Genomic DNA, 26,959 nt, shown 5'->3' on the forward strand with positions numbered 1-26,959 from the left:
GGAGATGATTGTGGACTTCAGGAAACAGCAGAGGGAACACCCCCCTATCCACATCGATGGAACAGTAGTGGAGAGGGTAGCAAGTTTTAAGTTCCTCGGCATACACATCACAGACAAACTGAATTGGTCCACTCACACAGACAGCATCGTGAAGAAGGCGCAGCAGCGCCTCTTCAACCTCAGGAGGCTGAAGAAATTCGGCTTGTCACCAAAAGCACTCACAAACTTCTACAGATGCACAATCGAGAGCATCCTGGCGGGCTGTATCACCGCCTGGTATGGCAACTGCACCGCCCTCAACCGTAAGGCTCTCCAGAGGGTAGTGAGGTCTGCACAACGCATCACCGGGGGCAAACTACCTGCCCTCCAGGACACCTACACCACCCGATGTCACAGGAAGGCCATAAAGATCATCAAGGACATCAACCACCCGAGCCACTGCCTGTTCACCCCGCTATCATCCAGAAGGCGAGGTCAGTACAGGTGCATCAAAGCTGGGACCGAGAGACTGAAAAACAGCTTCTATCTCAAGGCCATCAGACTGTTAAACAGCCACCACTAACACTGAGTGGCTGCTGCCAACACACTGACACTGACTCAACTCCAGCCACTTTAATAATGGGAATTGATGGGAAATGATGTAAATATATCACTAGCCACTTTAAACAATGCTACCTTATATAAATGTTACTTACCCTACATTATTCATCTCATATGCATACGTATATACTGTACTCTATATCATCGACGGTATCCTTATGTAATACATGTATCACTAGCCACTTTATACTATACTATGCCACTTTGTTTACATACTCATCTCATTTGTACATACTGTACCCGATACCATCTACTGTATCTTGCCTATGCTGCTCTGTACCATCACTCATTCATATATCCTTATGTACATATTCTTTATCCCCTTACACTGTGTACAAGACAGTAGTTTTGGAATTGTTAGTTAGATTACTTGTTATTACTGCATTGTCGGAACTAGAAGCACAAGCATTTCGCTACACTCGCATTAACATCTGCTAACCATGTGTATGTGACAAATAACATTTGATTTGATTTGATTTGATTTGATTTGAATGGCCTTCTTGATGGTCCGGTATCCTAGGAGATGCTGTCCCAGCTTGCTCCCCAGAACCAGCGCCCGTACCTGCTCCGTATCCTGGGCCACCTGTTGAGGCACCAACACAGTCCCATACACCTTGTTGTTGATCTGAGAGGTGAAAGGGAGAGATGGAAGGGAGGAGAGAAAACCCAAAAGGTTAAGAGTACAAACCTGAATACTTTGACATCCATCCCATTAAACACTCTAAATCGCTAGTTAACATTGAGTAAGAGCAAACTTTGGTCCAGACATATTAAATAATGTACACTGACTGAGACAACTCTTAGTGGAGGCTGTGGCTGCATCGAAAGCGCTCTAATTACATCAGGGACTATAGAACATGTATATGCCTTTCCTCCTCTCCTTTCAGTAACCTGAGCTGTCTAAAAACAGCCAGCTTGTGGTGAAAATGGGCTGGGCAGTCAGATCCTCTACAGCCGAGTAGGAGGAACCTTTATTCCTCATTTCCAGTCTTTGTATGTTTGTGTATCAGCGTGTGTGTCTGTTTGGGTCAAGTCTAAGCTTTCTCCCAATTATGAGTGTGTGTATTGTGTGTGCATATGGTATCTGTATATTTGTGTGTGTTAAGATATGCTCATAATTAGTCAGTGCATGTGTGTACTTTTGTGTGTGAGAGAGAGCAAAAGAGCGAGAGAGTGCGTGTTGGCCTGCTCTGTGGGCCTTACCCAGGCCTCAGTCTGTCAGAGTCCCAGTGAGATGGAGGTTAGCACCGCTAGGCTGGGGAAACACATATCAAGGCCTCAGACCAGATCCCAACCAACACCAGCATCATACAGGTGCCAAAGGGTCAATAGTATATGTGTGTGTGTGTGTTACTCTGTCTGTGTGGGGGGGGATGACTGTGGAAAGGCAAATGGTTGTGTTTCCTTAATGAGTGTTTGAAAGGATTATACAGCTCCCTCACGGGACAGGACATGAGAGGAGGAAAACATCTACTTCAGATGAACGCAGTCTTTAGCTGGCCATTATCCATTATCAGAGTCAATGTTTCGAGATGTGTGTGTGTGAGGACTCTGATTCCCCCCAGCAGGGATCTCTCAGAGACTTTCATCTTTGACCCTGCCCACCACAGCTGGACTGCCTGCTGATTGCCTAGGCACCCTGGGCTGCACGCATGCACGCACACACACTTTCCCTATCAAGCCATATGATCATAGGCTCTGTGTAAATTACAGCGAGTGAGCGCATGAATGGGGCTACGGCTGTTTTGGTTCAAGGAAGTGTGAGTGCCATTTTGAGTATACACAAGAGTATGTCTGAGTGTGTGGCATTTTATTTCAGTCTGTATAATTTTCTGTAGGGGTGTGTGTGCCTTGGCATGTGTGTGAGTGAAAGGGGAGTGAGTGTGTGAGACGTGTGTGTCAAATCAAAACATTGTTTAGTTGTTGCATACACAGATAAGCAGATGTTAAAGCAGGTGTGGGGAAATGCTTGTGTTTCTAGCTCCAGCAGTGCAGTAAGTTTCTAACTGTACAACACTAACACACAAACAATCCCCCCCAACAAGAAGAACAAGGTCTGGAATATAAACACGTGGTGTGCATAGACAGTATGAACAATATACAGTATATAAGTAGGAAGGTATTTTCAGCAGTAGTTATATGGATGAGATATGTTGAGAATACAGTATGTACTGATAAAGTAAGTCATCAACTAGCTTAATTTCTCAGCGATCAAAATAAATGATTTCGGAACAATACGGTCTCAGAACAATAAACATTATATAAAGATTATTTAAGTGACCACTGTTCAATGACTATGTACACATACGGCAGAAGTCTCTAAGGTGCAGGGTACAAATCTGTCATTCTTCCCGAGCAAGGCAGTTAACCCACTGGTCCCCGGGCACCGAAGACATGGATGTCAATTAAGGCAGCCCCCCCCCCCCCCCCCCCCACATCTCTCTGATTCAGAGGGGTTGGGTTAAATGCAGAAGACACATTTCATTTGAAGGCATTCAGTTGTACAACTGACTAGGTATGCCCCTTTCCCTTGAGTACCGGGTGGTAGTGTGCGTTTGACAGCCTCACCCGTACAACCAGCTCCAGGGTATCAGGGGTCTCCAGGTACAGAGGGTCTGGGGTGGGCCAAGGTTGCTGCAGCTCGTCTCCTCCGCGGGAGAGGAGAGGGCTCGGGGGGTTCCTCACCTGGCCCAGGCTGCTGCAGCACGTCTCCTCCGCGGGAAAGGAGAGGGCTCAGGGGGTTCCTCACCTGGCTCAGCCCTGAATGGAGGGGAAGACAACAAATCACAAACTAGCAATCAATCCACCAATCATATTTTATTTTTTATAGCCCTTTATAGTACTTTACAGACACTCAGCCTACACACAACTTCACCACACTGACTGACCATCTCACCACAGTGATCTATGGTCATGCCTCATGTAATAAGGGACATTCATAATTTTTGAAAACTCTATGGAGCTTTACAGGAAAGCTTTCAAGAGCTCCCTACAGATTGAGGATTAACAACAGTCCTTCGGTTTGCCCACCCACCGCCTCCTTACGCTAATGTGGGGGGGATCCACAGGGGCTTCCATGAAGGATATTAACTTACTCTAGTCCTTTTTTCTGTCTATGAGGGAGAGATGGAGAGATAAAGAGAGAGTTTTGTCCATGTTCATCCCTCAAATTCCCTGACTGTGGCTATCAGCAAGAGGATGTTGCCTTTTCCTGCCTTTTCCCAAAAAGCCCCTACTCCCGATCCCTGCCCCCCACTCCTCCCAGCCCCCTAGCCCCTACTCCCAGCCCACTAGCCCCTACTCCCAGCCCACTAGCCCCTACTCCCAGCCCACTAGACCCTACTCCCAGCCCCCTAGCCCCTACTCTCAGCCCCCTAGCCCCTACTCTCAGCCCCCTAGCCCCTACTCTCAGCCCCCTAGCCCCTACTCTCAGCCCCCTAGCCCCTACTCTCAGCCCCCTAGCCCCTACTCTCAGCCCCCAGCCCAGATTTCCATCCCCTCAATAGAGGGCTTGTTTCTGTGTGTTTGACAATAGGGGGATGTTCTACTGGAAAGTAGAGGGGACACTTCCTCTTCCAGCTATTTTTATACCATCAGGTCACATGGGTCAACCTTTGTCCTGACTCAGCATCAGCTACATTGTTCATGTGATAGGGCTGGGGATTCTCAGTTTGGGTCAGGGGATATTTGGTCACAATCACATTCTGGAGGACATTCCTGTGAATTTATTGTGTACTCAACTCGTAGACCTGGACCTTTGCATAGCTTTTCATGTCAATTTTGGTTCATCAGCTCATATTCTTGAAGTATTCACATGGGTACACCACACACAAACAAATTATCTCAATGGACTCTGATGACATCACCAGGGCGTTGCAGAGCATTTTGCGTGTTAGATAAGAGGCCCCATCAACATGACACCCTGAGGTAACTTCCTGTTGGATTCTTTCCAAACCCACATCATCATTCCAGACGGTCCTTTCATGTCCTCTCCAGTCGGTCTCTGTCTGACTAGGAGTGTAGCAGACTATTAGTTTTCCCTCTCTGGAATGGGATCGTCATAGCAATACATCATGTGACACATCATTCATCTTTTGATACAAACCAATATCATTCATATTATTGTCCATTATTTATTTATTAATTCCCTCAATGTGGTGGCCCACCTGCCCAGAGTTCGGAGACCAGGTGAGTGGTCATCACACACAGCGTGGACAGAGCCTCCTCAAACTCCACACTGTGCTGCAGCACGCAGGACAACACGTTCTAAGAGGAACAGAAAAAGACGTCAGAGATCAGAATGAACGCACGCACACAATGTCCACTCACAGAGAGTGTCCACTCCCATGAGTCGAGAGATGGCTGCATTCAGGAGGAAGTCCTCTGTGACGTGACCTGTAAACACAAGACAGGTTGGTCACAGTGGCATCCTAATCTCTCCCTCTCTCAGAGTGAGAGTGTGTGTCTCTGTGAGAGTGTGTGTGTCTCTGTGAGAGTGTGTGTGTCTCTGTGAGAGTGTCTGTCTCTGTGAGAGTCTCTCTCTCTCACACACACACACACACACACACACATACACACACACACATCAGGGAGGACCTCCCAGCTGCCTGTGATGGTTCATGGTGATGAATGGAAAACAACAATAGGACCAGAGGATAAAAGCCTTTTCACCATGTCATCACTATACATGGTTCTGATTGGTTCTGAACTGGTTGGCTCACACTGTGTTTAAAAACAAGAAGGCTGTGCATGTGAACATTCCACAGCTAAGTCTTCTGGGAAAGAGAACCCTTTTGGCACGGGCCTTTGGGAGAAGGTCAAAGACAGAGGGCGGATCAAAGGATGGCCGGTGCTTTGGGGGGGCTTAGGGTGGGCTGGGCCATACACACGCGCACAGAGCCCTTTAACAGCACGGACTCTGAAGGGCGAGAAGAGAATCAAACCCCACCGACCGCACTGAGGGAGTTGGAACAGAAGGCAGCTATTTATAAAGTGTGAAAGCGTCACTATTGGATATCAAATCAATTTCCATTCTCTGCTCCTCACACCCGCTAGGCTTCTCTGGGCCGCCAGACCGGAGAGTGGTCTCAGGTTACCATATAGATCCCAGGATGACATGACAACAGCAGCTTCTCCTGTTATGCAGCGCTGAGGCTAAAATGTATAGTGTGGATGTAGCCTATAATTCCTCATGCAATACGATAAGGTGCTATAGCTAGCATCGTGTCAATCTTTTCTTATTTTTTATATTTATTTATAGAGGAAAAAAAATATCCCTTTTTTTGCACTTTCCAATTGGTAGTTAAAATCTTGTCTCATCGCTGTAACTCGGGTACGGACTCGGGAGAGGCGAAGGTCGAGAGCTGTGTGTCCTCTGAAACACGGCCCAACCAAGCCATACTGCTTCTTGACACAATCCCCGCTTAACCCGGAAGCCAGCTGTACCAATGTGACGGAGGAAACACCGTACACCTGGTGACCAAGACAGCGTGCATTACACCTGCCACAGCAGTCGCTAGAGAGCGATGGGACAAGAACATCCCTGCCAGCAAAACACTCCCCTAACCCGAACGACGTTGGGCCAGCCCATGGGTCTCCCGGTCGCGGCCGGCTGCGACAGAGCCTGGACTCCAACCAGAATCTTTAGTGGCACAGCAACACTGCTCTACTCGGGAGGCCTCCAGTGTCATATTCACACTTCAAGTGAAACCTGCAGCACTAATTGAACATTTGATGACAAGCTCCGCAGCGGGAACATAGAGACACTAATACTGGTATGACAAACACCCATTTCAGATGTCACACGTAAGAAGACCCAGATGATACAAATGTTCAATGCATTTACATATTCAGGTATAAGGTCTGAGTATGATAAGGCAGTTTCAGTCATCTACAGTGACTGCAGTTAGTGACACCTACTGGTAAAGGTGGGTAGTACAACACAAACAATAGAATAATGAAACCAGGACTTCTGTGTTTAGGAACACCCACAACATACAGTAATTTGACTGCAAAATCAATAATGCTATGCCACACAGTCTATGGTTGTTTGGGTAGAGTGGGGGTAGGGTGGGGGGGGGGGGGGGGGGTCACAGGGTGTGTGTAACTCACTCTTGACGTCCCAGAGGATGACCTGTTCAGGGGGAGCAGTGTAGAGGATGTAAAGACGGACAGTGTCGATGCCATACTGCTGCTGAGGGTCCAGGCCGTTGTGTTTCGACATCTTCTACCATGTCACCTGCAGCCCGGCCTTACTTCCCACAAGCACCGGCTCCTCACCTGACACAGGAGACAAGGCAATGGTTAGCACTGGACACCTCTATATATCTACAGCAAACTGTCCGTTGTCTGAAATGGCACTCTATTACTACTTTTGTAGTGCACAATATAGGGTGCCGTTTCAGATTTGCCTGCAGGTACATGTAAAAAAACAAATACTGACAGTAGAAGAAAAAGAGTTTCAAAAAAAGCCTCCTGAGATACAGACAGATAGACATGAACGATCTTTTGGTCAATCCCTTGATCAGTCTGTTCACTCAGGGCTAGAACTAATTTGTGTGCGTGTCCAGTGTGGAAGCCCTCAGACAGAGTGCTATAAAGCCTCACCTCCATGAACGGAGCCAGTGTTCGTGTTTACCCAGTTGCCAAGCAACGGGAAGAGGAGGAGAAAAGCTACAAAAAAAAATCCAGAAAAACATTCAGAGGACAAGAATGAACAAATATGTTTTTTAACCCTCTATACCTCTCATCTTATCTATGAACATAGACAGGGCTCTAACTCCACAATGAGATAGGGTGCAGGCCAGGCAGCAGTCTGTTAGCCAACCTGCCAGCTTAGTGGAGTCGGCCACTAGCACAGCCAGTGTAGTTAGCTCAGCTATCCCCATTGAGACCGTGTCTGTGCCTCGACCAAGGTTGGGAAAAACTAAACATGGCGGTGTTCGCCTTCTCCATTCCTGCCATTATTGAAAGAGATTGTGATATCTCACATCTCAAAATAGGGCAAATTAATGTTAGATCCCTCACTTCCAAGGCAGTTATAGTCAACGAACTAATCACTGATCATAATCTTGATGTGATTGGCCTGACTGAAACATGGCTTAAGCCTGATGAATTTACTGTGTTAAATGAGGCCTCACCTCCTGGTTACACTAGTGACCATATCCCCAGCACATCCCGCAAAGGCGGAGATGTTGCTAACATTTATGATAGCAAATTTCAACTTACAAAAACCCCCCCAGATATTTTCATATTTTGAGCTTCTAGTCATGAAATCTACGCAGCCTAAATCACTTTTTATAGCTACTGTTTACAGGCCTCCTGGGCCATATACAGCATTCCTCACAAAGTTCCCTGAATTCCTATTGGACCTTGTAGTCATGGCAGATAATATTCTAATTTTTGGTGACTTTAATATTCACATGGAAAAGTCCACAGACCCACTCCAAAAGGCTTTCGGACCCATCATCGACTCAGTGGGTTTTGTCCAACATGTCTCCAGACCTACTCACTGCCACAGTTATACTCTGGACCTAGTTTTGTCCAGTGGAATAAATGTTGTGGATCTTAATGTTTTTCCTCATAATCCTGGACTATCGGACCACCATTTTATTACGTTTGCAATCGCAACAAATAATCTTCTCAGACCCCAACTAAGGATCATCAACAGTCCTGCTATAAATTCTCAGACAACCCAAAGATTCCTAGATGCCTTTCCAGACTCCCTCCGTCTACCCAAGGACGTCAGAGGACAAAAATTAGTTTACCACCTAACTGAGGAACACAATTTAACCTTGTGCAATACCCTAGATGCAGTCGCACCCCTAAAAACAAAAACATTTGTCATTAGAAACTAGCTCCCTGGTATACAGAAAATACCTGAGTTCTGAAGAAAGCTTCCAGAAAATTGGAACGGAAATGCCGCTACTCCAAACTGGAAGTCTTCCGACTAGCTTGGAATGACAGTACCGTGCAGTATCGAAGAGCCCTCACTGCTGCAAGTTCATCCTATTTTTCCAACTTAATTGAGGAAAATAAGAACAATCCCAAATGTATTTTTGATACTGTCGCAAAGCTAACTAAAAAGCAACATTCCTCAAGAGAGGATTCATTAACTTCTTTGAGGAAAAGATCATGATCGTTAGAAAGCAAATTACGGACCCCTCTTTAAATCTGCGTATTCCTCCAAAGCTCAATTGTCCTGAGTCTGCACAACTCTGCCAGGACCTAGGATCAAGGGAGACACTAGAGTGTTTTGGTATTATATCTCGACACAATGATGAAAATTAATCATGGCCTCTAAACCTTCAAGCTGCATAATGGACCCTATTCCAACTAAACTACTGAAAGACTGCTTCCTGTGCTCGGCCCTCCTATGTTGAACATAATAAACGGCTCTCTATCCACCGAATGTGTACCAAACTCACTAAAAGTGGCAGCAATAAAGCCTCTCTTGAAAAAGCCAAACATAGACCCAGAAAATATAAAAAAAACTAAAATCGGCCTATATCGAATCTCCCATTCCTCTCAAAAAAAATTGAAAAAGCTCACTGCCTTCCTGAAGACAAACAAATGTATATGAAATGCTTAAGTCTAGACCCCATCATAGCACTGAGACTGCACTTGTGAAGGTGGTAAATTACCTTTTAATGGCGTCAGACCGAGGCTCTGCATCTTTCCTCGTGCTCCTAGACCTTAGTGCTGCTTTTGATACCATCGATCACCACATTCTTTTGGAGAGATTGGAAACCCAAATTGGTCTACACGGACAAGTTCTGGCCTGGTTTAGATCTTATCTGTCGGAAAGATATCAGTTTGTCTCTGTGGATGGTTTGTCCTCTGACAAATCAACTGTCAGTGTTCCTCAAGGCTCCGTTTTAGGACCACTATTGTTTTCACTATATATTTTACCTCTTGGTGATGTCAATCGGAAACATAATGTTAACAGTCACTGCTATACGGCTGACACACAGCTTTAAATTTCGATGAAACATGGTGAAACCCGACAATTGCCCTCCCTGGAAGCCTGTGTTTCAGACATAAGGAAGTGGACGGCTGCAAATGTTCTACTTTTAAACTCGGACAAAACAGAGATGCTTGTTCTAGGTCCCAAGAAACAAAGAGATCTTCTGTTGAATCTGTCAATTAATCTTGATGGTTGTACGGTCATCTCAAATAAAACTGTGAAGGACCTCGGTGTTACTCTGGATCCTGATCTCTCTTTTGATGAACATATCAAGACTGTTTCAAGGACAGCTTTTTTCCATTTACCTAAAATTGTAAAATCTGACATTTTCTGTCCAAAAATGATGCAGAAAAATGTATCCATGCTTTTGTCACTTCTAGGTTAGACTACTGCAATGCTCTACTTTCCGGCTACCCGGGAAAAAGCACTAAATAAACTTCAGCTAGTGCTAAATACGACTGCTAGAATCCTGACTAGAACCAAAAAATGTGATCATATTACTCCAGTGCTAGCCTCTCTACACTGGCTTCCTGTTAAGACAAGGGCTGATTTCAAGGTTTTACTACTAACCTACAAAGCATTACATGGGCTTGCTCCTACCCATCTTTCCGATTTGGTTCTGCCGTACATACCTACACGTACGCTACGGTCACAAGACGCAGGCCTCCTTACTGTCCCTAGAATTTCTAAGCAAACAGCTGGAGGCAGGGTATTCTCCTATAGAGCTTAATTTTAATGGAATGGTCTGCCTACCCATGTGAGAGATGCAGACCTCGGTCTCAACCTTTAAGTCTTTAATTAAGACTCAACTCTTCAGTAGGTCCTATGATTGAGTGTAGTCTGTGTAGGTTTCTTCCTAGGTTCTTCCTAGGTTCTGGCCTTTATAGGGAGTTTTTCCTAGCCAACGTGCTTCTACACCTACATTGCTTGCTGTTTGGGGTTTTAGGCTGGGTTTCTGTACAGCACTTTGTGACATCAGCTGATGTAAGAAGGGCTTTATAAATACATTTGATTGATTGATTGTCTAGAGTCTAAACCCTGTTTAAGCCATGGGGATGGGGAAATTGTTTTAAGATACCAAGGATCATTTAGCTATTTGATTCAGAATTTTAAGAAGGTATCAAAAAAATATATCAAAAAATTATTTGATGAATTTGACATTACTGCTATAAGCAAATAGAAACGTAGCGAATAACAGAGTCAATACCTGGAACAAGAGATAGAAAAAAACTAAAAGTAAGTTTGTTCTGATGAGTCTGTCCTATATCTGAGAGATATAAGAATGATCAGGTATTTACAGTGCCTTCAGAATGTATTCAGACCCCTTGACTTTTTCCACATTTTGTTAGGTTACAGCCTTATTCTAAAATGTATTCAATAATTTGTTCCCCTCGTCAATCTACACACAGTACCCCATAATGACAAATTATGAATTTTCTCTGTTGCTCTCAGTATTGAATATAATGTAGTCAGGAGTTTAGTACAATGACGGTCTGTTCCTTTGTACAAATGAATGAACTATCTCCAGATGGCAGGGACGGACTCCAGACTGTCTAGAATGCTAATCTACACTGGCTGACCTTGGCTCTAGGCGAGGAGGGAAGGCTTGAGATCTATAGAGCCTTTCTACCAGTGTCAAGAAGAAACGGAACATTTAGAAAACGCTGACGTCATTTTCAGTTTATAACCTGTGGTAAAATATGTATGAACGGAGTACTCTCTTGAATTAAAGGCTGTTACCTGACTTTTAAGACCGGGGCTCTGTCCATTCTTATAAAATATAGGGTCTTACAAACCCTTCGAATGCATTGACAGAGTGTTTATTTTGATTGGGAAATAAAACAGAGGAATTTAGAATTCCTTCAACACGTAAGTATTCAGACCCTTTACCCAGGAATTTGTTAAAGCACCTTTGGCAGCAATTACAGCCTTGAGTCTTCTTGGGTATGACACCACAAGCATGGCACACCTGTATTTGGGGAGTTTCTTCCATTCTTCTCTGCAGATGCTCTCAAGCTCTGTCAGGTTGGATGGGGAGCGTTGCTGCACAGCTATTGTCAGGTCTCTCCAGAGATGTTAGATCGGGTCCAAGTCCGGCCATTCAAAGCCATTGTCCCGAAGCTACTCCTGTGTTGTCTTGGCTGTGTGCCTTGGGTCGTTGTCCTGTTGGAAGGTGAACCTTCCTCCCAGTCTGAGGTCCTGAGCGCTCTGGAGCAGGTTTTCATCAAGGATCTCTCTGTACTTTGCTCCGTTCTGCTTTCCCTTGATCCTGACTAGTCTCCCAGTCCCTGCCGCTGAAAAAACACCCACACAGCATGATGCTGACAACACCATGCTTCACCGTAAGGATGGTGCCAAGTTTCCTCCAGACGTGAGGTTTGGCATTCAGGCCAAAGAGTTCAGTCCTTCGACCTCATGGCTTGGCATTTGCTCTGACATGCACGGTCAACTTTGGGACCTTATATAGACAGGTGTGTACCTTTCCAAATCATGTCCAATCAATTGCATCTACCACAGCTGGCCTTCAATCAAGTTGTAGAAACATCTAAAGGATGATCAATGGAAACAGGATGCACCGGAGCTCAATTTTGAGTCACATAGCAAAGGGTCTGAAAAGTTATGTAAATAAGGTATTTCTGTTTTTTTTTTGTTTTTTTTTAACATTTGCTAACATTTCTAAAAACCTGGTCTCACTTTGTCATTATGCAGTATTGTGTGTAGATTGCTGAGGATTTTTATTAATTTTATACGTTTTAGAATAAGGCCGTTAACAACATGTGGAAAAAGTCAAAGGGTCTGAATACTTTCCGAAGGCACTGTATCCCCTTATTTTAGGTACTAAACGATCTCCATATACTGTACTTCCATAAATATCTTAAACTGGTACCGGGGACCTTCAGACAAGTCATGTGAGGCTTATGGGCATCCTAGAGAAAAACAAAGAACACCATCATGTTCGTGAGAGTCTCAGCCTGTTAGCTTTCCTCACACATATTAGTGTGTAGCTAAAAGAGTTTCGGACGCTACAGACAGAAGTTGGCAGAGGAGGCTGTACCGACTTCAGACGAGTCTTGTGAGGCTTGTGGTCACTGTGTTCGTGAGAATCTTAGAATGCTCATAATAGTTTGTAGGCTAAACTGTTCGAACGCTACAGACATTGGTGAGAAGACTGATTTTCGGGATGTCTCATGGTCTTACAAACACCGCTTTAGCTCTACCACCTTTCACCACAGATGCAGAAGGGCGATATCTCTTGCTTAAACAGACATATTTTCATGGGGATTTTTTGATAATGTTCATTTGATTTCCGCAAGGACGCAGAAATTGTAGGCTAAGGGTTAAGACGGTGCTCCTCCATTCCTTCTTCTAGGACCTGACAAGGTAAAACCTCTGAGAAACCTCAGGAATCCATCTGTGAGGGATGTCTACTAACTCTAACCTGTGAATGCAGGCGTGTAAAGTCCCCACCATGCTGTGCCCACCTGTGAAGTCCATATGGTCTCTCTTCAGGTACTGTCCTCTGTCTGCAGCTCTAAACGTCTGGCCCTTGATGAGGCCCTGCACCAGCAGCTTCTTGAAAGGCTCCCTGGAGTGGACATTCAAAGAGCTTATTTCATTTAGCCGTTTAAAAAAAAAAAAAAATTCTGCAGGGGATAATTACACAGACGTTACAAAGACGTTTTGCCAATGGTGCCTTCTTCAGTTAGCGTCCACTTACTTTTAAGTGAACATTTTCACTTGATGTCAATGGGAGACTAAGTGAAAATTCAGCTTCATTGGAAGTTAGGATTCACCCCTAAGTGGGTTCAACCTTCTGGCACAATGGTTCTATTGATATCGACTAGTGAACAATAGTTGCTGTACCTGTGTCCCACTAGGCCCTGATCCCTACAGAAGTGACTGAGGAAGCGTGCATAGTACAGGTGCATAACAGCATGATCCTTCCCCCCCCAATGTACACGTCCACAGGAAGCCAGTGGTCTGACAGGGAGCGCTCAAAAGGCCTGGGGTGGAGAGAGGGGGGCACATGTTAGTTTGAGTGAAGTAAACTTATGACTTATGACTCCAATTTATATGTGGTGTTTTCTGTCGATTTGTTCTTTTTTAAACTTCTTTTTACAGTATAGCGAGAGAATAATAATAATAATAATAATAATGTGAAGGAATTCACCAATATAACAAGTAGCTCAACTATAGAAGCTGTTATAGTAAATATGTGTAAGGTGTCTGGTCTTTGATATTACAGTTGAAATCAGAAGTTTACATTCACCTTAGCCAAATACATTTAAACTCAGTTTTTCACAATTACTGACATTTAATCAAAGTAAAAATTCCCTTCTTAGGTCAGTTAGGATCACCACTTTATTTTAAGAATATGAAATGTCAGAATAATAGTAGAGTGAATTATTTATTTCAGCTTTTATTTATTTTATCACATTCCCAGTGGGTCAGAAGTTTACATACACTCAATTAGTATTTGGTATTATTGCCTTTAAATTGTTTAACTTGGGTCAAACGTTTCGGGTAGCCTTCCACAAGCTTCCCGCAATAAGTTGGGTGAATTTTGTCTCATTCCTCATGACACAGCTGGTGTAACTGAGTCAGGTGTGTAGGCTCGCACATGCCTTTTCAGTTCTGCCCACAAAATTTCTATAGGATTGAGGTCAGAGCTTTGTGATGGCCACTCCAATACCTTGACTTTGCTGTCCTTAAGCTATTTTGCCACAACCAAGCTTTAACTTCGTTTTGAGATGTTGCTCCAATATATCCACATAATTTTCCTACCTCATGATGCTATCTATTTTGTGAAGTGCACCAGTGCCTCCTGCAGCAAAGCACCCCCACAACATGATGCTGCCACCCCTGTGCTTCACAGTTGGGATGGTGTTTTTCGGCTTGCAAGCCTCCCCTTTTTCCTCCAAACATAACAATGGTCATTATGGCCAAACAGTTATATTTTTGTTTTATCAGACCAGAGACATTTCTCCAAAAAGATCTTTGTCCCCATGTACAGTTGCAAACCATCGTCTGGCTTTTTTATGGCAATTTTGGAGCAGTGGCTTCTTCCCTGCTGAGCGATCTTTCAGGTTATGTCGATATAGGACTCGTTATACTGTGGATATAGATACCTGTTTCCTCCAGCATCTTCACAAGGTCCTTTGCTGTTGTTCTGGGATTGATTTGCACTTTTACGCTCTAGGAGACAGAACGCGCCTCCTTCCTGCACAGTATGACAGCTATGTGGTCCCATGGTATACTTGCATACTATTGTTTGTACAGATGAACGTGGTACCTTCAGGCATTTGAAATAGCTCCCAAGGATGAACCAGACTTGTGGAGGTCTACAATGTGTTTTCTGAGCTTTTGGGAAAATTATTTTGATTTTCCCATGATGTCAACAAAGAGGCACTGAGTTTGAAGGTAGGCCTAGAGATACATCCACAGGTACACCTTCAATTGACTCAAATGATGTCAATTAACCTATAAGAAGCTTCAAAAGCCATGGCATAATTTTCTGGACTTTTCCAAGCTGTTTAAAGGCACAGTCAACTTAGTGTATGTACATTTCTGACCCACTGGAATTGTGATACAGTGAAAAATAAATGAAATAATCTGTCTATAAACAATTGTTGGAAATATACTTATATATTATACAAAGTAGATGTCGTAAACGACTTGCCAAAACCATAGTTTGTTAACAAGAAATTTGTGGAGTGGTTGAAAAACAAGTTTTAATGACTCCAACCTAAGTGTATGTAAACTTCCGACTTCAACTGTATGTGTAGATATATCCTCTAGGGGGCAGCCTGGGCTTAATATCATCTATCCCACAACTCAAGGAGCATCCTCCTGAAGGCTCGCACACACACACACACACACACACACACACACACCCACACACACACACACATAAATGTATATCCTGATGATGAGTAATCAGAGCTCAGAGAGGAGAGGTGAAGTAACCCTCCCTCTCAGATAATTCCTATCTGAAGGATCTGTCTGGTTGTAGATCTGACCAAGTCACCAGACAACAATGAGGAAGAGAATGAAGACGTAAGTTTGGCTGGCTGGGAAAACACTGTACCTCGGCTCAAAACTACCAATGCTCCTTAGATAATGCTATATCACATAATGTTAATCCTCTCTGCCAGTGGATGATGTCTCAGAATAATTGAACTGGCTAAACGAGTTAGACTCACTGGGCAGAAAATGACCTACCTTCCCTGTGTACTGGTGTCAGGCCAAAAACACATGCACACGCACACCCGCACACAAACACACTAACCTCTTGGTGACCGACATCCAACCAAAACCTCAGCCCAGGCCACAGCAAGCCAACAGGATGCTCAAACAGTTTAATTGCTTTTTCAGTTCTGGCATAATCTGTCCAGCTATTAAATAAAAGAGGGAGAGGCCAGCACCCTCTTAAAGCAGCTTTACAGCAGGGTAAATCCATTTGATTTCAATCCAATTTTGACAGCATCCATTTTGATGTGTTTCAAGCAGACCACCATAGTTCCTGTGCACAAGAAAGCGAAGGTAACCTGCCTAAAATATTATAAAATGTTATGAGTCACATGCGCCGAATACAACAGTGAAATTCTTACTTACAAGCCCCTAACCAACAATGCAGTTTAAAAAAATACGGATAAGAATAAGAAATAAAAGTAACAAGTAATTAACCAGCAGCAGTAAAATAACAATAGCGAGACTATATACTGAGGGGTACCGAAACAGAGTCAATGTGCGGGGGCACCGGTTAGTTGAGGTAATATGTACATGTAGGTATAGTTATTCAAGTGACTATGCATAGATGATAACAACAGAGAGTAGCAGTGGTGTAAAAGAGGGGGGGGGGGGCAATGCAAATAGTCTGGGTAGCCATTTGATTAGATGTTCAGGAGTCTTATGGCTTGGGGGTAGAAGCTGTTTAGAAGCTTCTTGGACCTAAACTTGGTGCTCCGGTACCGCTTGCCGTGCGGTAGCAGAGAGAACAGTCTAGGGTGGCTGGAGTCTTTGACAATTTTTAAGGCCTTCCTCTGACACCATCTGGTATAGAGGTCCTGGATGGCAGAACGCTTGGCCCCAGTGATGCACTGGGCAATTCGCACTACACTCTGTAGTGCCTTGCGGTCAGAGGCCAAGCAGTTGCCATACCAGGCAGTGATGCAACCATGCTCTCGATGGTGCAGCTGTAGAAACTTTTGAGGATCTGAGGATCCATGCCAAATCTTTTCAATCTCCTGAGTGGGAATAGATTTTGTTGTGCCCTCTTCACGACTGTCTTAGTGTGCTTGGACCATGTTAGTTTGTTGGTGATGTGGACACCAAGGAACTTGAAGCTCTCAACTTGCTCCACTGCAGCCCTGTCGATGAGAATGGGGGCGTGCTCGGTCCTCTTTTTCCTGTAATCCACAATCATCTCCTTTGTCTTGATCACATTGAGGGAGAGGTTGTTGTCTTGGCACCCCACGGCCAGGTCTCCGACCTCCTCCCTATAGGCTGTCTCGTAGTTGATCAGTCCTACCACTGTTGTGTCATAGGAAAACTTAATGATGGTGTTGGAGTCAACACTGAGGGGCCCCTGTGTTGAGGATCAGCGTGGAGGATGTGTTGTTACCTACCCTTACCACCTGGGGATGGCCCATTAGGAAGTCCAGGATCCAGTTGCAGAGGGAGGTGTTTAGTCCCAGTGTCCTTAGCTTTTTGATGAGCTTTGAGGGCACTATGGTGTTGAACGCTGCGCTGTAGTCAATGAACAGGATTCTCACATAGGTGTTCCTTTTGTCCAGGTGGGAAAGGGCAGTGTGGAGTGCAATAGAGATTGCATCATCTGTGGATCTGTTGGGGTGGTATGCAAATTGGAGTGGGTATAGGGTTTCTGGGATAATGGTGTTAATGTGAGCCATGACCAGCCTTTCAAAGCACTTCATGGCTACAGACGTGAGTGCTAAGGGTGGGTAGTTTTAGGCAGGTTACCTTCGTGTTCTTGGGCACAGGCACTATGGTGGTCTGCTTAAAACATGTTGGTATTGCGTCTCCCGGGTGGTGCAGTGGTCTAAGGCTGTGCCACCAGAGATTCTCGGTTCGAGCCCAGGCTTTGTCGCAGCCGGCCGCGATCGAGAGGTTCATGGGGCTCGCAGTACAAGTTCTGGTAATCCATCTGGCCCTGCGGCCTTGTGAATGTTGACCTGTTTAAAGTTCTTACTCACATCGGCTGCGGAGAGAGTTATCACACAGTCTTCCAGAACAGCTGGTGCTCTCATGCATGTTTCAGTGTTATTTGCCTTGAAGCGAGCATTGAAGTAGTTTAGCTCGTCTGGTAGGCTTGTGTCACTGGGTAGCTCTCGGCTGTGCTTCCCTTTGTAACGGTTGGTCGGAACCGGTGTAGTACGATTCAATCTTAGTCCTGTTTTGACACTTTGCCTGTTTGATGGTTCTTCGGAGGGCATAGCGGAATTTCCTATATGCTTCCGGGTTACAGTCCTGCTCCTTGAAAGCGGCAGCTCTACCCTTTAGCTCAGTGTGGATGTTGCCTGTAATCCATGGCTTCTGGTTGGGGTATATGCATACAGTCACTGTGGGGACGACGTCATCGATGCACTTATTGATGAAGCCAATGGAACATATTCTAGTCTGTGCTAGCAAAACAGCAGCTTAGCATCTGCTTCATCTGACCACTTTTTATTGATCTATACACTGGTGCGTCCTGCTTTAATTTTTGCTTGTAAGCAGGAATCAGGAGGATAGAATTATGGTCAGATTTGCAAAATGGAGTGCGAGTGAGAGCTTTGTATGCGTCTCTGTGTGTGAAGTGAAGGTGGTCCAGGGTTTTTAGAAATTTGGGAAAACGGATTTAAGTTTCCCTGCATTTAAGTCCCTGGCTACTAGGAGTGCCGCCTCTGGGTGAGCGTTTTCTTGTTTGCCTTTGGCAGAATACAGCTCATACAATGCTGTCTTAGTGCCAGCCTCTGACTGTGGTAGTATGTAAACAGCTACGAAAAATACAGATGAATACTCTAGGTAGGTAGTGTGGTCTACAGTTTATCATGAGATACTCAACCTCAGGCGAGCAATAGCTTGAGACTTCCTTCGAGATCGTGCACCTGCTGTTATGTATAAAAAAGCATAGACCGCCGCCCCTTGTCTTACCAGACGCCGCTGTTCTATCCTGACGGTGCAAAGTATAACCAGCCAGCTGTATGTCGATAGTGTCTCCGTGAAGCATAAGATATTAAGGTTTTGAATGTCCCGTTGGTCATTTAATCTTCCGCGTAGGTCAGCTATTTTATTGTCCAAAGACTGCACATTTGCTAGCAGAATGGAAAGAAGTGGGTGTTTATTCGATCGTCTACGAATTCTCAGAAGGCAGCACGCCCTCAGGCCCCTTTTTCTCCGCCTCCTCTTCACGTAAATCACGGGGATCTGGGCCTGTTCCTGAGAAAGCAGTATACTGTTTACGTCGGCCTCGTCAGACTCGTTAATGGAAAAAAAGGATTCTGCCAGTCCGTGTGAGTAATCGCAGTTCTGATGTCCCAAAGTTATTTTCGGTCATAAGAGACGGTAGTGGCAAAATTATGTACAAAATAAGTTAAAAAAAAAAAAAGACAAATAAACGAAAAAAAACAACACAAACGTCTGCCTTCTTCTCCGGCGCCATCTAAAAACATTACTGCCCGGTAGCACTCATGCCGGTAGCCTTGAAGTGCTTTGAAAGGCTGGTCATGGCTCACATCAACACCATCATCCCGGAAACCAAAGACCCACCCCACTTCGTATACCATCCCAACAGATCCACAGATGACGCAAATCTCAATCACACTCCACACTACCCTTTCCATTCAGGCCAAAGAGTTCAATCTTGATTTCATCAGACCAGAGAATATTGTTTCACATGGTCTAAGAGTCCTTTAGGTGCCTTATGGTCAAATCCAAGCGGACTTTCATGTGCCATTTACTGAAGAGTGGCATCCGTCTCGCCACTCTACTATAAAGGCTTGATTGGTGGTGCTGCAGAAATGGTTATCCTTCTGGAAGGTTCTCCCATCTCCACAGAGGAACTCTGCATGACAACGACCCGAAACACACAGCCAGGGCAACTAAGGAGTGGCTCCATAAGAAGCATGTCAAGGTCCTGGAGTGGCCTAGCCAGTCTCCAGACCTGAATCCAATAGAAAATCTTTGGGAGGGAGCTGAAAGTCCGTATTGCCCGGCGACAGCCCCGAAACCTGAAGGATCTGGAGAAGGTCTGTATGGAGGAGTGGGCCAAAATCCCTGCTGCAGTGTGTGCAACCCTGGTTAAGAACTACAGGAAACGTATGATCTCAGTAATTGTAAACAAAGGTTTCTGTACCAAATATTAAGTTCTGCTTTTCTGATGTATCAAATACACTGCTCAAAAAAATTAAGGGAACACAATGTAACTCCAAGTCAATCACACTTCTGTGAAATCAAACTGTCCACTTAGGAAGCAACACTGATTGACAATACATTTCACATGCTGTTGTGCAAATGGAACAGACAACAGGTGGAAATTATAGGCAGTTCTGCAGGTGGGGACCACAGACCACTTCTCAGTTCCTATGCTTCCTGGCTGATGTTTTGGTCACTTTTGAATGCTGGTGGTGCTTTCACTCTAGTGGTAGCATGAGACGGAGTCTACAACCCACACAAGTGGCTCAGGTAGTGCAGCTCATCCAGGATGGCACATCAATGCGAGCTGTGGCAAGAAGGTTTGCTGTGTCTGTCAGCGTAGTGTCCAGAGCATGGAGGCGCTACCAGGAGACAGGCCAGTACATCAGGAGACATGGAGGAGGCCGTAGGAGGGCAACAACCCAGCAGCAGGACCGCTACCTCTGCCTTTGTGCAAGGAGTAGCAGGAGGAGCACTGCCAGAGCCCTGCAAAATGACCTCCAGCAGGCCACAAATGTGCATGTGTCTGCTCAAACGGTCAGAAACAGACTCCATGAGGGTGGTATGAGGGCCCGACGTCCACAGGTGGGGGTTGTGCTTACAGCCCAACACCGTGCAGGACGTTTTTCATTTGCCAGAGAACACCAAGATTGGCAAATTCGCAACTGGCGCCCTGTGCTCTTCACAGATGAAAGCAGGTTCACACTGAGCACATATGACAGACGTGACAGTCTGGAGACGCCGTGGAGAACGTTCTGCTGCCTGCAACATCCTCCAGCATGACCGGTTTGGCGGAGGGTCAGTTATGGTGTGGGGTGGCATTTCTTTGGGGGGCCTCCATGTGCTCGCCAGAGGTAGCCTGACTGACATTAGGTACCGAGGTGAGATCCTCAGACCCCTTGTGAGACCATATGCTGGTGCGGTTGGCCCTGGGTTCCGCCTAATGCAAGACAATGCTAGACCGCATGTGGCTGGAATGTTTACATACACTTATGTTGGAGTCATTAAAACCCATTTTTCAACCACTCCACAAATTTATTGTTAATAAACTATAGTTTTGGCAAGTCGGTTAGGACATCTACTTTGTGCATGACACAAGTCATTTTCCAACAATTGTTTACAGACAGATTATTTCACTTAGAATTCACTGTATCACAATTCCAGTGGGTCAGAAGTTTACATACACTAAGTTGACTGTGCCTTTAAACAGCTTGGAAAATTCCAGAAAATGATGTCATGGCTTTAGAAGCTTCTGATAGGTTAATTGACATCATTTGAGTCAATTGGAGGTGTACATGTGGATGTATCTCTAGGCCTACCTTCAAACTCAGTGCCTCCTTGTTGACATCATGGGAAAACCAAAATAATTTCCCCAAAAGCTCAGAAAAAAATGTGTAACCTCCACAAGTCTGGTTCATCCTTGGGAGCAATTTCCAAACGCCTGAAAGTACCACGTTCATCTGTACAAACAATAGTACGCAAGTATAAACACCATTGGACCAGGCAGCTGTCATCCTAATTGACCTAAGACAGGGAATTTTTACTCGGATTAGGAATTGTGAAAAACTGAGTTTAAATGTATTTGGCTAAAGTGTAACTTCAACTGATATATATAAAAAATAAAAATTCCATAAATGATGAAATAGTTTGACAACCCTGTTTATAAGCTTTTAAATGATATCAATCTCAACTGTTTATCTTTTCCAGTGATGAAGACTTGGATGTATCCTGGTACTGGGCACTATACAACAATGGGTCAACTTTGAGCCTCTTTATCTCTCAACTGTTTGGGCATTCGGGTCCAAAACGTCACTTTCTGAGCACTTCAACAAATGGGCAAATATGTATGGAAGGTTTCGTTCGAATCAAAAGGGGTGTTGTCAAAATGTGATAGAATTTAAATGGATTTACCCAGCAAAGTCAGTGAAGGAAAGACAAGTCCTGCCTTTGGGGAAATTAATCTCTTTTGTTAAAGCTCTGGGTATCGCCACCGCCCCAGCAGCTAACGGCCAGGAGTTTATAATCTCCATCAGCAGGGAATACAAGTTAAGGATATATGTGTATCTTGTTTGCGTGTGTACGAAATTATCTGTTTGAGAGGAAGTGTAAAATGATGCGCTGATGTCTGGGTGGAAAAAACATTTGTCAGTGATTAAATGGACAATGTATATTACATTTGTAATATTTGTCTAGATTCTCGTTGTATACAAAACTATTTACCTAAGGTGACTTTTGTCTCTACTTCTGTTTCATTTTGGAACAGTCCCAAAAAATATAATCTCTAATCTTCCCTTTTAAATCAGTCAGTACCAGGTCCTACAACACTCCCTCTCTCTATCCCTCTTTCATGTTGTAGGAACTGGTACTGACTGATGTAAAAGTAGAGATTATATTTTTGGGGGGATAGGAAGATAGATAAGACAAACAGAGAGAGCGATACTACAGACAGAGGAAGGGAAAATCCCAGATCACCTGTCTTGGTTGTGGGGGTCAGTGTATCTCACTTGTCTTGGTTGTAGGGGTCAGTGTATCTCACCTGTCTTGGTTGTGGGGGTCAGTGTATCTCACCTGTCTTGGTTGTGGGGGTCAGTGTATCTGAAATAGTACCAGGATGAGTCCACAAACATGTCCATGGTGTCGGTCTCCCTTCTGACCGGCCCTTTACACCTGACAAGACACAACAGGAGAGAGGGGTCAAATAGAACCAGAACAACATTTATTTAATGTGCATTTAAAACAATGCAACAAATGTAACAGTTAGCACTTGAACCTAATTTCCAGCAGGAGGGCATTAGCGCTGGAGGCAGATATGACTCCAAATGTCAAACACAGTATAATGATTGAACATGACACGGCTCAAGTCTTCGTGGATATTTTGTCATGTAGCTAGCTAGCTGGTTTGAATCGCCGTTTCTTATTTATAGTGACACATGAAAGAGGTAAGAGTGCAGTCATTTTAGAAATTATAAACATCTCCTCCATTGTCCTATTGTGAAATTACTTTTGTTAGTTTAGTTTGGAAGCATAAAGTGTCCAGAGGACTGGCCTGTGTAGTGTGTATCTAATGTGAGCTGGAACCATCGGTCTGTGGAGGTCATGTCCCATAGGAGATGCCACAGTCAGGCTGGAACCACTACACTACACAGCCATCAGATCCCTGCTCCTGTGCCCTGCCTAAATAGCACTGCCAGAGGGACACAGAACCAGCCAGCACCATGCCAGCTTGGTGGGTGGGTGGGTGTGTGTGCACCAGCTTGGTGTGTTTTTTGGAAGTTCCATCCCAGGCCCTTTTCATCCAATCCAAACAGAGCTCTCTGTACACACTGCTCATCTGTCAGCCTCACAGAGAGCAACGCTGAGAGCAACACTGGCAAAGGCGAGTAACAAAAAAACAAAAAAAAATGTACCTACTTTCAACATGCACATTGGAACTGAGAATGTGTCTCACTGTTTAATGAGTCTCAATAGTATAGAACCACCCAGTCAGTATCACCATGCCAGGAAGACCATCAGCAACACTAGAGAAGAACACTACAGCACCCAGTCAGAATCACCATGCCAGGAAGACCATCAGCAACACTAGAGAAGAACACTACAGCACCCAGTCAGAATCACCATGCCAGGAAGACCATCAGCAACACTAGAGAAGAACACTACAGCACCCAGTCAGAATCACCATGCCAGGAAGACCATCAGCAACACTAGAGAAGAACACTACAGCACCCAGTCAGAATCACCATGCCAGGAAGACCATCAGCAACACTAGAGAAGAACACTACAGCACCCAGTCAGAATCACCATGCCAGGAAGACCATCAGCAACACTAGAGAAGAACACTACAGCACCCAGTCAGAATCACCATGCCAGGAAGACCATCAGCAACACTAGAGAAGAACACTACAGCACCCAGTCAGAATCACCATGCCAGGAAGACCATCAGCAACACTAGAGAAGAACACTACAGCACCCAGTCAGAATCACCATGCCAGGAAGACCATCAGCAACACTAGAGAAGAACACTACAGCACCCAGTCAGAATCACCATGCCAGGAAGACCATCAGCAACACTAGAGAAGAACACTACAGCACCCAGTCAGAATCACCATGCCAGGAAGACCATCAGCAACACTGGAGAAGAACACTACAGCACCATACCTGGTCCCCTGTAGTATGGCGCTTTTAATGGCACAAACAGGCAAAAGTTGTCACACACAAGCATATCAACACACCCTCACACTTTACTCTTAAAGTGAGAATACCCCTCTTCATAAACAATCTCTCACACACACACCATACACACACACACACACACACACACACACACACACACACACACACCACACACACACACGCACGCACACACACACAGTCTATAATAAGGCAGAGGGGATGCTTAGCAACAAGGCTGAGGTGTAGCAGGTTAATACCCAGGTGCCATTTCATGAGTTCAAAATGCACCATCATACCAAAGAGCCTTTCATGACAAAATAGCTAAATAAAGAATAAAAAACCCACACAGAAGAGGCATTATAGTATTCCAAGAATTCCATGCGGCTGTACACCACTCTCCTGTGGTTTTCCCTCTCTCCAAACGACCATTCAGGGTACAGATTATTGTGATTTGACAGACATACAGTTCCAGAGTCCTGGGGGCCTGTGATTGTTGGACACATGTGCTATCTACGACTATGGTTATTCCCTGTCCAGCTGTATATAGGCTAATTTCAGGAATGACAGAGTAGCGGAGCTACAATTCCAACCAGATAGCAAAAATAAACTGAAAGTGTATGTGTGTGCCAGATTCGGGGAGAATCAGACAGATGTGGCATCAGAAGCAAGAACAATTTAGTTCCTTACTGTAATAGTTTTTCATTAAAATGGTCAAAAAGAAGAAAAAAACATGTTTTTCCCCCAAGCAAGAATTTATCTACGACATAAGGGAGTGAGGGACCTAACTGAAGGGGGCCTGATGGGAGGGATGTGTAACCTGATAACTAGCTGTTATTGGCAGAAAGGTTTGGAACTCTCTTTGTTTTTGGTCTATTAACTTATACCGCCTGGTGATGTCACCAGGCAAGCCAAAACGGGAATCAAAAACACTATCCTGGTGTAGCAAGCTAGCTGGACTAATTACACACAGGGTTCAACTGAGGGGCCAATTCACAACAGTAGGCAGACAGGGAGCAGAGACAATATCAGCGGTGGAGGAAATTACTTCTCAAGGACGAGACAGACAGATAAAGCTCCATCTCCCCCACCATCTCTCATCAAACACCTTCTGTACCCTCCACCCCACGGTTAATTGGACATGATCGTTGAGTTAAGAGAGTGAATTTCCTCAGACGCCGTCAACAAGAGATGGAGAGACAAGGAAGAGGAGGAGAACGTCTCTGGATAGAGCCGTCAGAACAGACGACCCCATCTCTCTCTCTGTTGAAACAGCATTTCCTAGTTACTGTACCACAATTCCATGTCCAATCATGGAACTATCATTTTTTTAAAGGAGGAATTGAATGAAGAAATCCTATGTTGGTGAGGGTCTTCGTCATGAGAAGCTGGGTTTGCCCTGTGGACCTTGGCCAATAGTACTGCACTATATAGGAAATAGGGTGCCATCTGGGATGCAACCGCTGTTTAACGAGCAGCATTTCATTGACAGTCACCGTCTGCCTGTCTTTGTGTGGTGGGGGCATAGACATGCTTGGCATGTAGGCCTCAGCTGGTTTATATAACCACGGTGACATCTGTCACTCATTACATAACCCTGGTGCCATGTGTGTGTGTGGTGGGGGCATAGACATGCTTGGCATGTAGGCCTCAGCTGGTTTATATAACCACGGTGACATCTGTCACTCATTACATAACCCTGGTGCCATGTGTGCGTGTGGTGGGGGCATAGACATGCTTGGCATGTAGGCCTCAGCTGGTTTATATAACCACTGTGACATCTGTCACTCATTACATAACCCTGGTCCCGCGCGTGCGTGTGGTGGGGGCATAGACATGCTTGGCATGTAGGCTTCAGCTGGTTTATATAACCACTGTGACATCTGTCACTCATTACATAACCCTGGTCCCGCGCGTGCGTGTGGTGGGGGCATAGACATGCTTGGCATGTAGGCCTCAGCTGGTTTATATAACCACGGTGACATCTGTCACTCATTACATAACCCTGGTGCCATGTGTGTGTGTGGTGGGGGCATAGAAATGCCCGGCATGTAGGCTTCAGCTGGTATATATAACCACTGTGACATCTGTCACTCATTACATAACCCTGGTGCCATGTGTGTGTGTGTGGTGGGGGCATAGAAATGCCCGGCATGTAGGCTTCAGCTGGTATATATAACCACTGTGACATCTGTCACTCATTACATAACCCTGGTGCCATGTGTGTGTGTGTGGTGGGGGCATAGACATGCCCGGCATGTAGGCTTCAGCTGGTATATATAACCACTGTGACATCTGTCACTCATTACATAACCCTGTTCCCTGTGTGTTAAAAACTAGCCGGTATTCATATCCTCAATACACAGTGGTTGAATCACTAATGGCACCTTATTCACTTTATAGTGCACTACTTTTGACCAGAATCCATATGGGATGCCTTCTGTATACTCTCTGAAATCACAGGGAGGGTGTCGGTACTCAAAGCTGATCTGGCCTTGGACTCATTTATCCTGACTTTTAGTACAGGCAAAAAGGGGAAACTGACGGAGTAGAAAACTGAAAGCACCAGAAATAATTGCCTGAACCTAAGAGCAAGAGAGCAAGTCGCTGACTAACCATTGAGAAAGATATACAACCTTGGAAAAATGATTTGATAAGTAAGTGGAATAAAGTGAACTCCGTCACTTATGTTTGTGAACTAGCTATGAACTTCCAATCCAACTGACAGCACCGGCATTCATTTCCAAACTGGACATTTGACCGGATGGCATTAGATTCTGACCCAGGCTGATGGGTCCTGGTCAAGAGCAG

At 44.9% G+C, this 26,959-nt stretch overlaps 1 pseudogene across 1 annotated transcript in view; it reads right to left on the minus strand.

Annotated features, from left to right (window-relative positions):
• LOC110503747 (putative leucine--tRNA ligase, mitochondrial) overlaps positions 1-26,959 on the minus strand; it is a 53,185-nt pseudogene continuing 26,226 nt past the window's right edge. The window contains exons 12-19 of the transcript XR_016494927.1: positions 22,550-22,648; positions 13,430-13,569; positions 13,048-13,151; positions 6,712-6,879; positions 4,943-4,995; positions 4,767-4,866; positions 3,169-3,335; positions 1-1,225 (exon numbers count right to left, since the gene is read on the minus strand). The product of XR_016494927.1 is annotated as a putative leucine--tRNA ligase, mitochondrial (transcript). The remainder of the gene's footprint in view (positions 1,226-3,168; positions 3,336-4,766; positions 4,867-4,942; positions 4,996-6,711; positions 6,880-13,047; positions 13,152-13,429; positions 13,570-22,549; positions 22,649-26,959) is intronic.

The sequence above is a fragment of the Oncorhynchus mykiss genome, chromosome 3, assembly GCF_057628025.1.
Source record: "Oncorhynchus mykiss isolate SJ-2025 chromosome 3, ASM5762802v1, whole genome shotgun sequence".
NCBI lineage: Eukaryota > Metazoa > Chordata > Actinopteri > Salmoniformes > Salmonidae > Oncorhynchus > Oncorhynchus mykiss.